Raw genomic sequence first — 14,635 nt, 5'->3', positions numbered from 1 at the left:
GGGACCTGAGTTTTGCGCAACCTTACACTCCTCTTCGCAGGTGGTGGGTGGGTTGGGCTCTTCTCCTGCTCTCTTCGCCACTTTCAAATGCAGGCTTCCGACTTTCAGCTTTATAGGCGTGCAACTGCTCGCCCGCGGGTCTATAAAAAGGAACGGATGTGGGCGGGCACATCACTAGGACCTACACCTTACTCATACTCCCAGAACTGGAAACAGATCTGGGTGTGGGGTAGGATTACTTCTCTCTCCCTGCTCTACTTTTAAAGTTCTTCCACCTGTTCCTTTGTTGTCATTTTTCTCATTAGAGGCTCTTTTGTCATTTTGCTTTGCATTGCTGGGATATATTGACCTCTTGGACCAACCTCACAATCGCATCTCTCTTCATTCTTTGACTCTCTTCACTTTAATATCTCAGCCACCTCCTCTCCTAATGTGGCTACTTCTGTCTACTACAACACACTCACCACTACCCTTAATGAGCTTGCTCCTGCAAAAACTAAATGCACTAGACACAAACTGCTTCAACCTTGGCATACTGCTCATACAAAAGTTCTCCAAAGACACTAACGTGCACTTGAGCATCACTGCCACAAATCCTGCTTAGACTTGGAATTCTGGAGCTACAAATCTTCCCTGTGCGCCTTTAAAACCAGCCTTTCCCTAGCCAAACAAATGTAATTTACTACACTTATTAACTCCCTTTCTAAATAAAACATGCACAACTTTTCTCTACTCTTCTTTCCCCTTTCCCAAAAACAAAATTTACACCATCAGAAGTGACATTACAATGCTAAACCTCCCTAGACATTCACTACTCTTCCTCCACACTTCCCAGTCTCTTCTGTGCTCATTTTCCTCTGTGACTGATGAGGAAGTCTCAAAAGTTTTGGCTTCTCACCTTACTACCTGCCCACTTGATTCCATTCCTTCCAAACGTCTATCCAATGCCAATCCCTGTCTAAGCAAAGCCTTAACTCATCTATTTAATCTCTCGCTCCCAACTGGAATCTTTCCTTCTCAACTAAAACTTGCTCTTGATAACCTCCAATCTTAATAACCTTTAACCAATTTTTCTGCTACCTTTCATCTCTAAACTACTTAAGCACTTAGTTTACAACTGACTAACACCATTCCTCTCTGACGATAACTTGCTGGACCCCTACAATCTGTTTTTAGGCAACAACACTGCAACTACCCCAACCCGACTAACGAATGACCTTTTAACAGCAAAAGCAAATAACCAACTCTCCCTACTATTTCTTCTTGATCTCTCAGCTGCATTTGACACAGTAGATCACCGTGTCCTCCTCCAGTCCCTCCAATCACTTGGCCTTCGAGACATGGCCCTGTCCTGGTTCTCTTCTTACCTCACTAATCGTTCTATCAGTGTCTCCTACAATGGAGTATGAGCTTCTCCCCTACCTCTTTCTGGGGCATTTCTATACTTCCTCCCTTGGCAAACAAATCAACTTGTATGGTTTCCAATACCAACTCTATGCTGATGATATTCTATCTCTCCTCTCCTGATATCAACCCAGAGCTCCTCCTGCCTCTTCGCTAACACTACTTGGATGTCATAATGCTACTTTAAATTAAACCTCTCTAAAATGTTATGAAAATGTTTCTCTTTCCTCCAACTAACACCCATAACATCCCAGAATTATCTATCGTGGTTAACAATTCCACTATCATCTCCCCAGGCCCGGTGCCTTGGGGTTCTCCTAGATTTTTCCCTATCCTTCACTCCTCATTTCCAGTCACTTATTAATCACTTTCACTTAAAGAACAAATCCAAAATATGATCATTTATCACCCAACATGCCGCCCAAATTCTTATTCACTCTCTTATCACCACATCTGAACTACTGTAATTCTTTATTAATTAGCCTTCCCCTCCAGAGACAATTCTCCAGTCCATAATGAAAACTGCCGCCAGTCTTATACACCTCAGTAACTGCTCCTCCTCTGCCATGCCACTCTGTAAATCCCTGCACTGGCATCAGCTACCTTTCAGAATAAAATTCAAACTAATGACCCTGAACTTCCTAACTCTGCCCCTCCCTACATTTTTGAACTCATCTCTAGATACTCATCCAACTGCTTACTATGCTGATCTACTGACCTGCTCCTCAACTCTTCTCTCATTGCCTCCTCACATTCAAGATTTTGCTGCACCCCTCCTCTGGGATTCTCTCCCACGGTCTGTCCAACTTTCTCCCAACCTTTCTGCTTTCAAAAGAGCTCTTAAAACAGACTTATTTAAAGAAGTCTACCCTCACTCTGTTTAGCTACCAAATTCTGCAATACTATATGCTACATCTCACCTGCTTATTTCTGATTTTGCCCACTCCCATACCTTGTGTGTCATTCCCTTCCCCTTTAGATTGTTAGCTCTTTTGCACAGGGCATTCCTCACCTTTTTGTACTGGTACTGGTCATTATGTACTGTATTTAACTCTGTATGTTCTAGGTATATAATTCATGTGATTTCTTTGTATAAAACATTTATTTTACAGCGCTGCGCCATATGCTAATGCTCTAAAAATACATGCGATTATTAAAGCTAATAATAATAATAATAAAATAAAGGCCAGATCACATTAATACTGATTTTAGGCAGGGGCACAAGTGCCAAATGTAAGTAGATTTGAGAGTTGCAGTTTTTTTGCCCATTTCAGCTCTCTCTGCACATACTGTATTGAGCCCAGGTAACGTTTACTTTTTCTACCAGAAATCTTTAATAGATTTTAGGCATTTTGCTCCATATTATAAAAAGATCAATTATCCAGAAAACATCAGCTTATAAACATTCTGTAAAAATGCATTCCTTATTATATTACCTTTTAGTTATAGAGGGCTGTGATCAGGCACACTCCAGCCTGTTATGCCGCCTGAGGTGAGTGCCTCAACTCGCCTGATTGGTGGAGCGCCCATGGCTGTAATATGAGGCTGCCCTTTACAGATATTATTTGCAACATTCCCTGCCATACTGGAGCTAAAAATCTAATTTCCTTACCCTCGCCCAAATATTTTTCTTCACAAATTCTTTGTAATTATATTCCACAGAATAAACGGAATCAAACATTGACCAAAACAGCAAATAACATGACCCCTTTTAAATACAATTCTTATAAAACCCTGAATTTAAGTATCATTTCAGTAAACCAGAAATTGTATTCATCATAAATGTAAATGAAGTTCTCTTTAATTAGAACAGGGCATTAGTATCATCATCTTGCTTAAGGCAAGAAATGGGCAGAGGGCCGATGACATAGGGGGAGGCCAGTGATGTCGGGGGTGGGCTGGTGATGTTGTGCAGTGGGGTAGGTGAAGTAAGGAGGCGGAGCAGGTGATGGGACTGATTGGCTGATTGCCATGTCATTCACTTCAATGTCCAGTCTGGATTTCCTAATTTGGAAATTATAAATAAAAAAATCTTTCTATAACAAGCATACAGGAATACTTTGCCCAAACCTTTAGTTTAAAGGGGTGGTTCACCTTTGAGTTAACTTTTAATGTGTTTTAGATTAAAAAACAAATTCTATTACTAAAAACTAATTTTTCTTACATTACATTATAGTCAGCGCCTCCGTCTGGTCACCTGCGTTTTCTCACAGCGCGACCTAGCACACCACATCTGCCCTGAAGCGTGTGGTTCACAGCCCAAGGGAGTTAAAATTAAAGCAAACTTCCAGGTGCAACAATGGTTAAATACAGTGAAAACTGACAATGAGCCAGAAGCAGCAGTGTCTTACTGAAATCAGTAAGTGGTTAAAAGAAGAAACTGTAAAGTATTTGTAGGGGAGAAGAGAAATCCTTTCCCTGCTTTTCTGTCTGTGACATCATTCAGCCCAGTAACAGGCTGGAGAGCGACCTGATTGGCTGGGCACCGCAGTGCATCCTGGGAGGAGAGGGTGTGCCAGACTGTGAAGCTGTGTGTGTCGGTCCTGCTGGATCTGTGTGTGTGCGTGTGATTGAGTCTAACACGTGCTGTGGAGAAAGGATCAAAAGGGAGAAAAGTCCTGCAAGAGCTGCTGGATCTGTGAGGTCTGTAGGAGTGCAGAAAGAGTCTGTCTGACCCTGCCACGCTGCTAAAGCTTCAGAGGAGGAAAGTGCCATTGGTGAGAAGATTCTGGAGAAGAGTTACTTGTGATTCCAGTGTGATCTGCCTCTGAGAGAAATCGCTGAGTAAATCCCTTGAAGAGAGGATTTGCAACAGGAAGACAGGCCTTGTGTCATTTTGCCTGCTACGTGGGAAGCTGCTTTTTTCCAAGGGAAAAGGTACTTTGGGAAAGGTAGCGCTTACGGGGGGGAATAAGAGCTCTGGGGAAAGGGACATTGCATTTTGAACTGTGTGCTTTTTAACCCTTCCAGACAAGTGGGACTGTGATACTATACGAACTGTGTTTGAACAGATGGTTAAAACCTAATAGGGATTTAGGTAGTGTCCCTTATATTCCCATACAGGCGTGACTTTTGTATTAGTTACTACTTTACAGTTTATATAAAGTTAAATATTGTTATCTGCAAAGTGTGTGTGTTTATTATTTCCTAGGGGATTCCTCTGAGGTAAGTTCCTCAGTGCTCTCTAGATGGAGGCACTGCGCTGTGATTTCCCAGTTCCCAGTACTTTTCGACTTGCAAAAGGGACTCAGGGCCCCTGAATTGCCAAGGAAGCTATTATTTTAAGGGACAGTAACCAAATTAGCGTTACATATTTATCAGAGATTTCAAAAAGAGTGTGGTATCTGCTCTTATTAAACTCTTGGAAATTAATCATAAATCTGACATTATGAACTTTACCTACCAAGCATAAAAAGGTATTCTGGAAGTATGTCGTTTCTCTTGATAAGCAGTAGTTGATGCCATTTACTTACTACTGGAAGAGTAGAATGTGGGCAAGACCCTGATGTTATAGAACAAGCTTTTGCTATATTTGAGATATTGTCTCATACACATGGCAGGGCCATATTACAGACTGGTGAGCTGGGTGAATATTTATATTACTTAGAATGCTTGATAATCCAAGCACAGAAAAAATCTTTATCCATGGCTGCTAAATGTTGCCAAGAAATTAAGACAAGTGAGTTTAATTTGGTTGCAGAAGCTTTGCCAATATTAGCACAAGGACTAAACCATCCCAACCAGAAGTCAACAGAAAGTATACTCCTGTGTTTCATGCACCTCACAAATAACTTTAGGTTTAACCTAATGTGTTTGGAAAAAGTGTTGTGCCCTGAACTGATAACCTACATCTTTCAATGTCATGGATAAGAGAAAAAGATTGTGGCATCCCTACTCCCACTGGTAAGGGTACTGGCAAATCATGAGAGTGAATCCTTGGTGGGAGGTGTGCCGGATATAGAAAAAAAATGTGCCGTAGACTCTCAGGAGATTGGTGTTTCAACTGTGTATAAAGCAAAGGAGGTAAAGTTGGCAGCTGGAGTGCAAGTCCAAGCTTACGGGACAAGAAGCTGTGGAAATTGGTAAAAGAGGCTGAAATGAGTGATCAGCCTGAACAGGTAAAATACATTGAAGAGTTAAACATGATGTATGCTCAATAAGCCAATGTTTTTGAAGAGAAAGCCATCTTGAACACTCCCAAAGAGAGGGATGACACAAAGAAATGCACTCTGTAATGGTCATTGAAATGGAAGCTCTCAAGGAGAGCCTTGCTTCAGAGATTGAGAAAAATGAGTGGAAAAATAGAGTTGTGACAGAGCTACAGAAGGAGGTCACTGTCAAGGGTGCTAATTGAGGACTCAGACCTTAGACCTTCATAGAGGTCACAGAGGTCATTACACAGAGACTGCTAAGAGAGAGCAAAAATATGAGCAAACATTAGCCCAAGCAAAGATTTTGCATATTACAGGAAAAGGTTGTAACCCTTTCGACACCCCTTTGTCGGTGTTAGACTCCACGTGTGGTGCTTACTTGATGGCACGGGACAAACCTGAGCCACTCTGCTGTGGTATTGGGAGAGACTGGGTACCTGATACTTACTAGCGCAGTGCCTCCACCTAGTGTGATCCGGGAATGCACCTACGGATGGCCCCACTAGGAACACAATAATAATGCACACACAGTATTGGTTTAACTGAATAACTCTTTTATCTAAAATAAATGGCCAACTAGTAGGTGGGAATAGGGGGCCTCACTATTTTACCCACTTGCGCAAACTATCTACCTAACTAAAAGAAACCAAAGTTCTTTACTGTCCTTCCACAAAACAGTCTCTGCATATACAAGCGCTTCTTTAGGGTACTGTGTCTTTAAACACGATACTCACTCCCAATGCCTCTCAGATGCTTTACAGTTTCTCTTCACTGTAGCTTTAAATATTTTTTTTTACCTAATATTCAGAGATTGCACAGAATCCTGTGATCAGAAAAACTCTAGGATGGGCACATTTGCTCTGTGGGTCTCCAGCTGAACTGCACTGTCCTTAATCATACTAACAATTAGTTATAAATATTGCATTTGAATATTTTTAACATCTGTACAAAGAGCACATAATATACACAGTGAGATTAAATATGAGTCTCTTTGTTACTTGGTCAGTAAAAGTAATGGCTGCTGAGTAGATCCCACTGTCTTCCTAGGGCCCATGATCAACGAAATCGCCAAACGAGCTGATCTCTACGTGTATGGCCACCTTAAAGGGGATCTATCGTGAAAATAGAATTCTCCTGATGGATGGTTGAGGTGGAAATAATAAAATCTTCAAATATATTTCAGAAATGCTTACTTTTTTGTAAAATGAAATACTAATACATGCAGTTAGGGAGCTTTCTCTGAAAGACAGTTCAAGCAACTGCTGAATGGGTGTGGCTACTCACAAGCTATGATGTCACTTAGCAACTAGCAAAGTCCCTCCCTCCTCCATGCTGAATAGCATCCTCACACCAACTGTTACTCTGGAAGCTCCTTGTGAGAAAAGTAAGGCTGTCAGGTCTGCACATTCTCTCATTCAAGTACAGACAGAGTGACTGGTAAATATTGTACTGAGAAAAAAATTATAAATGTAGTGTTGTATTGGCAGGAGAGCAGGGAGAATTGGGAAGGAGGGCAAAAAATACAGCCATATCAAGGACCACATTGGTTTGTTGATTCGGTCTTCAAACCAATCTCCTGCATTCCCCTCATTGTGATCTGATCATTGGGCCCTAGGACACATGAAGGGATCATCCCTATATTGCCCACTCAATGTAGGCATATCAGGGCAAGATCGGCTTGCTTGGTGTAACGGTCGGCACCCAACACCAGAACAAACACCAGGCATCAGGCCGGGTCGAGGCAGGCAGAGAATAAATGTAGTCAGGCAGGCATGGGTCAAACCAGAAAGTCAATCAGAGGGTTAAGCAGAAGAGGTAGTCGGTATTCAGGCAAGGGTCAGGATCCAGAAGTCAGAATGGTCAAAAGCCAGGTAGGGGTCACAACAGGAATCAAAAACAGGTTCAGACAGATATAGCTAAGCTCAAAATCACCAGTAACAAATCCTATCATGGGCAAGGTCTTACAGCCCTAATGAGCTTTAAATACAGTTCAAATTTGGCGCCATTGCACGCTGACGTCATCATGCCAGCGCGCCTGCACCTTTAAATGACGTGGAGGCGCGCGCGCGTCCTAGGAATCCAAGATGGCGACGGACATGGAGCAGCGTGGTGGGCGTCCACTGAACCACCAGGGTAAGTAGTATTCACTACATTTGGCAACTTCTCCAAACAAGCAGATCTACACATGTACGTGTAATGTTCATACCGGGAAGCCCTTGTAGCAGGAGTTAGTCTCACACTTGGAAGTAGGTATTGTGGAAGCCCAGGGGGGTAGCCATAAACAATTGTAGAGGACTGCAGGTTTAATGGTAACAGAAGAAAACAGGAACAGGCAAAATCAAATACAAGGTCAAGACAAAGGCATTACCAGGAAAACAGGAGGGCAAGGAATGCTGGAACAAAATCGCAGGAACAAGAACACTGGAACTAGGATTTTAGGAACAAGGACCGATGGTTATCCAGGAATAGACATTCAATGACTCAGCCCTGAACAAAGCTCAGGGTGGGGTATATAAAGGGTAGGTGATTGGGAATAGAAAACACATGAGGGAAACAAGGTGGGTGGAAAACAGGGAGGAGACAAACTGGGAACAGGCAGATAAATAGGAACATTAATGAAGAGGTCAGGACCAGCCCCAAGGGGCTCACATGGTAAGTGCACTGAATGTCCAGAACAACACAAGAGTTTGAGTCGGGCTGGTCCTTACAGTATGACCACCTTAACTCTGACTAATGGTGTTGCTTGCTCCTTTAAAGACCCATACCCCAGGTGTGCATCTAGGTCTATGCAGTAAAATTAGCAGAAGTGTTACCTGAAGTTCTGGTAGGCTCTACTTAACACTAATTTACCTTATGTGTAATGAGTATGTGTAACCTGTAGCCTTTCAATTGGGATTGCACTACAACTACTGGGAATATCTTGAAGTTGTATATCAACAACAGATGAGTGAGGGCAGTTCAGACCAGCCTGAACTAATACAGTATTCCCTGAGGTTTATCTTCTTGCTAATAGTGAGACAATACCAAACCATGGTGTTTGCTTGCACATCAGAGCTATGTATTGCTGTATCCCTTTGCCCCCCCTTCTCCGTTCCTGACTCACTGATAAGTCCTGCTATCCCCCCACAGAAAGGCAGAATTGGTAGCTTGTCAGACGCTCCCTTCACTGCTCCCTGCTGCACTTTTACGATGAGCCCTTAGTACATGCAAATATTGAATATGCAGGGAGGAGGGTTTGAAGGAGAGTTATGTGCCATGGTCTGATATTGGAAGATTAGGTTTTTGAAGCCACTTTACCATAGATTTGCTTTTTTATATTGCAGTTTTCCACATTTGCCTTGCATTTCTTACATACAATGATAAAACACCCTAAATATGAACACCAGGAGTTCAGAACCATTTCATGTCAAATATGCCTACGTATACCAAAGTATGAGGCTTGTAGGGACCCCAATATGAAAACAACGTCTATGCATTTACTTGACAATTTTACATCCACAAAAAGCACCCTGCCTCCACACATAAAACCCCAAAAACAGTACAGATATGGGATCCGTTATCTGGAAACCAGTTATCCAGAATGCTCAGAATTACAGAAAGGCTGTCTCCCATAGACTCCATTTTATCCAAATAATCCAAATATTTTAACCCTTTCCCTGACAGCCATTTTGTCCTAAATGCGAACATCTACTGCTAAGCAGTTTTTAGACATTTTGTACTATTTTACTTTAAGGGCCTTTCCTGGGGGGTTCTTTTAGTTTATCCAGGAAAACAATATATTGTTTTTTTCAGGACAACCTGAGCTCAATGATCAAAGATCACAGTGCAAACGACGCTAAAAAAACAACAATGCAAACACCAATGCAATCATAAAAATCAAAAACAATTAGGCAAATCAATGAAATAACAAAATAACTGATCAGACAGCGTGGTTAATGGTCAGAATGCTTGATCCAATAGTCACGCTGTGAAATCAACAGTTTTTAGCAGAACAACAAGAGGAAAAATGAAGAGCTAAAAATTTTTTAAAAAAAATATATGCATGTGCTTGTGTATCATGTGTGTACAGCTCTAAAAAGTGTGTAAATGTGTGTGTAAGTGTGTAAATATGTGCAAAAGTATGTGAGTGTACAAAAGACAAAAAAAAACAGAAAAGCAAAAAAAAAAAAAAACAGAAAACTTACCTTTAGTTACATGTATGAATGTGTGTAAATCAGTAAAGAAATGGCACTTACCGTTTCTGTGGCTGAGGGAGTCCTTGGCAGCGTTGGAGGGCCCAGGATCACTCACAGGAACTGAGTGGGTGCCGCTGGATCGGGTCCCACGTGGTCTGCGATGTTCCTGTGATGTGCCTGCATGTAAGTCAGGGGTGTCCAAACTTTTGGCATCCCTGGGCCACACTGGAAAAATGTTCTGGGGCCACACTCTAAATACACACAAACACTAACGCTAGCTTTTGATTTATTTTGTTGTAAAAGTAAAAGAAAAGAGGGCATGATAAACCTAGTGGGATTTTTGACATTGTGTTTGAGAAACTAATGTATCAATATCTGGTTCAATGAAAGTACAGTAGAACCCCCATTTTACGTTTTTTCAGGGGACCAGAAAAAAATGGTGTGAAATCCAGGAAAATCTAAATTCAGGTTAATGTATTATGCATGATATATAAGTGGGACCACAAAACAACAATGTAAAATAAGGGAAAACTTAAAATCAGGGGATGTAAAATGGGGGTTCTCAATTCTCATCAGATAACTTGTTCTAATTTTACTCTTAGTATGTTCATTCTTGAAAAAAGTTGCTCACAATATCCCTAGCATGTGGCTGAAGAATACTTACCTGGCTTTTTTAAGTAACCGAACGCTCACTTGTAACCACTTTTCCTGCTCTAGGAAGCCACACACCGCACACATGCACACAATGAGCAACCGCATACAAACACTCTCTGTACATGACATTGCAACATGCGGTTTCCTGGATTGGCAGAAATTCAAGATGGCCAGCATTCATATCCATCCTGGGCCGCATCCGGCCCTCGGGCCGCGGGTTGGACACCCCTGAAGTCTTGTTGAAGTCGGGTCGTGTTGCAGGACCGAGGTGGCAGCTCCCTTGGCTCATTGCCTAGGGGGGGGGGGGGTTTGGGGACACATCAGACTTGCCTGCACGGCAATGCAGTGAAGGAGCCCTTGACTGCGCATCACGTTGGTACTATGTGCTTGGCAGTCAAAGCAATTTCCTGCCAGAACGTAATAACTATGTGCTTGGCATTTAAAGGGTTAAAATGATTTCCTCTCTGTAATAATTAAACAGTAGCAAACTAAGATATAATTAATCCTTATTAGAAGCAAAACCAGCCTATTAGGGTTATTTAATATTTACCTGATTTTCTAGTAGATGTAAGGTATGAAGATCCAAATTATGGAAAGATCCGTTTTCAGTAAAACCCCATGTACGGAGCATTCTGGATAACAGGTTCCCTACCTGTACATACCCCAGAAAACTTTATATTTTTGGATAATACACATTCTGACCAATTCTAGATGTGTGAAGACATGTTTCTACTGTGAACTGCAGAGCTATGCTAAAAAAAAAAAAGTAGCAACAAACGATGCACGCATAAAGCTGCAATAAAATCACAAAAATCAAATACAATTGTGCCACTCAATGAAAAAAACAAAATAACTGGTCCAACAGCATGATTAGTGGGCAGAACACTTGCTGCCAAATGAACAGGTTTTGTGGGAGAAAAACACAAATTTATAAAATGAAGAAATAAAAAGAAAAAAGTGTGTGTATATTGTGTATGCATGTGTGCACTCTTCTATATGTGTGATTTTGTTTATATATGTGTAATTATATGTGCATATGTGGGCACAAGAAAATAGCAGACAAGACTTTTGTAAAATGTGTGTTTGTGTAGAAATATGTGTGTTACCTGGTTGTAGAGCAGAAAGGCTGTTGGCAGATCTGTAGAGTCCCCATCTACAGAGTCTTAAGCTGGCCATAGATGTTGAAATTTTTAAAAGATCAGATCCTGATTGTGAGACCACGATCTCCTCAGAACGAATTGTCCATCGACTAAAAAGACCAATTTGCCAGGAAAACAAAGGGGAGCAGCCTGCTTGGCCCAGCAAACATAGAGAGATTGCACTGGGACCGACAAAGATTTTTTTGACCTGGCCGATCAATTTCCTGACAGATGTCTGCCGAAAAATCATAAGATGTACGATCGTTCGAATCCCACTAACCGCACGATAATTTCGAAGGATTGGTCGGGCTTCCCTAAAATTGGTCGTTCGGCAAGAAGAATCGTCGCGTCTATGGGGAGCTTTATACAGCAGGAAGATTGTGGCAGTGATGGAAGCATTGGTGGTGCTTAAACTACTACAGAACTAGAACTCTCTGCTGCACCAAAGAATAGATGTTTGCACTTTTATAAAAGTATAGTTTAAAAAGTATGGTAGTGCATTGGCTTTAAAATATTCGTTATCCATTTCCCCACCTAAACACACACAGCTCCTTATGTCTTCTGTGTCCCCAAACACCCCCACCATTGGCAAACATTTGAAAAGACAGTGACAGTAGCAAACATTTCCTTCTCTGTTCCCCCCTCCCCTCTGTTTCATTCCGTTCTGACACACATAACTCCTGCTCTCTCCTTCTTTAAACCCTCCCCCTCAAAGAAGGCCAGAGCTTGTCAGACGCTCCCTTCACTGTTACCTGACGCACTTTCACTTTCACAAAGCTTAATTAGGACTCATAAGTATGGAATGTGCAGGGTAGAGGGTTTGAAGGTGAGAGCGGGAGAAAGTTCCAAGGTATGCCTAGTCCAGATATATCCTGAAGGTCAACCAGAGAAAGCAATAAAGACTTATGCTATGCTTGATAACCAAAGCAACAGATCTCTGGCAAGGTAACAGTTCTTTGAGATTTTCAACATCAAAAGTGATGCAGAACCATATACCCTCAAAACCTGTGCTGGTCCTATAGAGACCCTGGGCAGAAGAGCTAATGGGTACATTGTCTCTTCAATCGTAGGTAACATTCATCTGCCTTTACCTATGCTAATTGAATGTGATGAGAGACCTAATGACAGAGAGGAGATTGTCACACCAGAAGCTGCCTACCACCAACCCCACTTAAGGCACCTGGCTAATCAGATTCCTGCTATCGAAAAGGATGCTGAAATCCTGCACTTGTTGGGGAGAGATATTCTCAGAATCCATAAGGTACGCCAATACTGCAATGGTCTTCATGATGCTCCCTATGCACAAGGGAGCATCATGAAGACTAAAGCTGGCCATACACTATAAGATCCACTCGCTTGGCGACATCGCCAAATGAGCGGATCTTTTCCCCCGATATGCCACTAACGGCAGGGCTATTTCAGGGATAATCCAAACGTTCGGATTATGATGAGCGCAATGGGCTTCAACGGGTCGGTCGGGAGAGAAATCAAACCTTCCCGATCGATATCGTGTCCAGATATCGATCTGAAATACCCGTCGGAAGCCTCCATACACCGGCAGATTAGCTGCCAAATTGGTCTAAACGACCAATATCGGCAGCTTTATCTGCCTGTGTATAGCCACCTTTAGGCCGATGTGTGCTAGAAATAATGAGCAGACCATCTGAAGTTGAATCCTTTAAAACTCATGTATTGAGAAGTGAATGAGCAACTCACTTCAGAATGTGCCTTCATCATTTTGAGGTAAAGGAGGATCCTAAAGAGAAGATCCCAGCATCCAGTGTTACTCCTATCTCTTGTGATAACTTTGGGGATACATTGTTTCATACTACAAGTGATGATAACACAATTGCACCTTCGGTTGAGGACAAAGAGTTCATGCGAATTATGGACACTGAATTCTTTAAGGACAACTCTAACAGTTTGGTTGCACCCTTGCCATTCTGTAGTACAAGAACCAAACTTCCAAACAATCATGAGCAAGCCATGTCCAGATTTGCCTCACTGCAGAGAACCCTTAAAAGCAATTCTGGTCATTTTGTTGTTTTTATGAAGAAAATATTTGAAAATGTTCAAACTGAACCAGCCCCACCACTACAAGAACATGATGAATGCTGGTACCTATCTTCCTTTGCTGTGTATCACCCATGCAAACCAAAACAAAGGAGGGTGATATTCAACTCAAGTGCCAAGTATCAAGGTTTGTCTCTCAATGATGTTCTTCTCACTGGTCCCAACATAACAACCTTGTGGGAGTACTTATGAGGTTCAGAAGGGAGCCAACGAGGCCATAGGTCTGCTCAGAAGGACACAAGGTATGCTTTCTGAAGCTACCCTCAGACTCCACAAGATTGCTTTAAAACGTACTGCTGGAATAAAAGCCTTTCAGTCTGATGATCATGCCACAGAATTTAAAGACTTAAACTTGGTAACAGACAAGCCGCCTATTCAGAGAAGCCTTGGCTTAAGTTTTGACTTATTGCATGACACATTTGGCTTATAAATAGTGGACAGCCTGTGTGATCCACTGGGGTTTATAGCACCTATCACCATTCAAGGTAAATATTTACTAAGACAGTTATCAGAGACTGTTAAAGACTGGGACACTCCTTTACCAACTGACAAACAATCAAAATTGGAGTAATCGAAGCATTCTCTAAAGCAGGACTGTCCAACTGGTGGCATGCGACCCCCCTTGTGTTGCTCCCCACATGAAAGTCTGCCTGCTGTGTCTCCTTACCATGTGTAAAGTTTAAAAGGTATCACTACAGAGATTAACTGCCCCCTGCATTGTTTAAACCTCAAATTCAGGCTGTAACCCCCTGCATTGTTCCCACTTGTAACACCTATTGTTCAAGCCCTTTACTGTTCACACCTTAACCCAGACTGAAAATGCCCACATTTTTCACCTGTTCACACTCATACAAACTGCTAGAGGGGCACCAGCACTGTGTCACTGTATGTAGCACAGTATGAACAGTCCATCTTAGAGTCCTAATAGGTTTCCCTGTCTCCTGCTCTGTTCTGCCTTCCCTATGCTCCCTGTGTGTGTCATACTCTGCCTGTGGGGAGGATGAGGCATAGGGATGACTTAAATTTTTCACAAGAGTGA

This window comes from Xenopus laevis, chromosome 8L, assembly GCF_017654675.1.
Source record: "Xenopus laevis strain J_2021 chromosome 8L, Xenopus_laevis_v10.1, whole genome shotgun sequence".
Classification (NCBI taxonomy): Eukaryota; Metazoa; Chordata; class Amphibia; order Anura; family Pipidae; genus Xenopus; species Xenopus laevis.
This window is presented reverse-complemented; position numbering follows the sequence as displayed.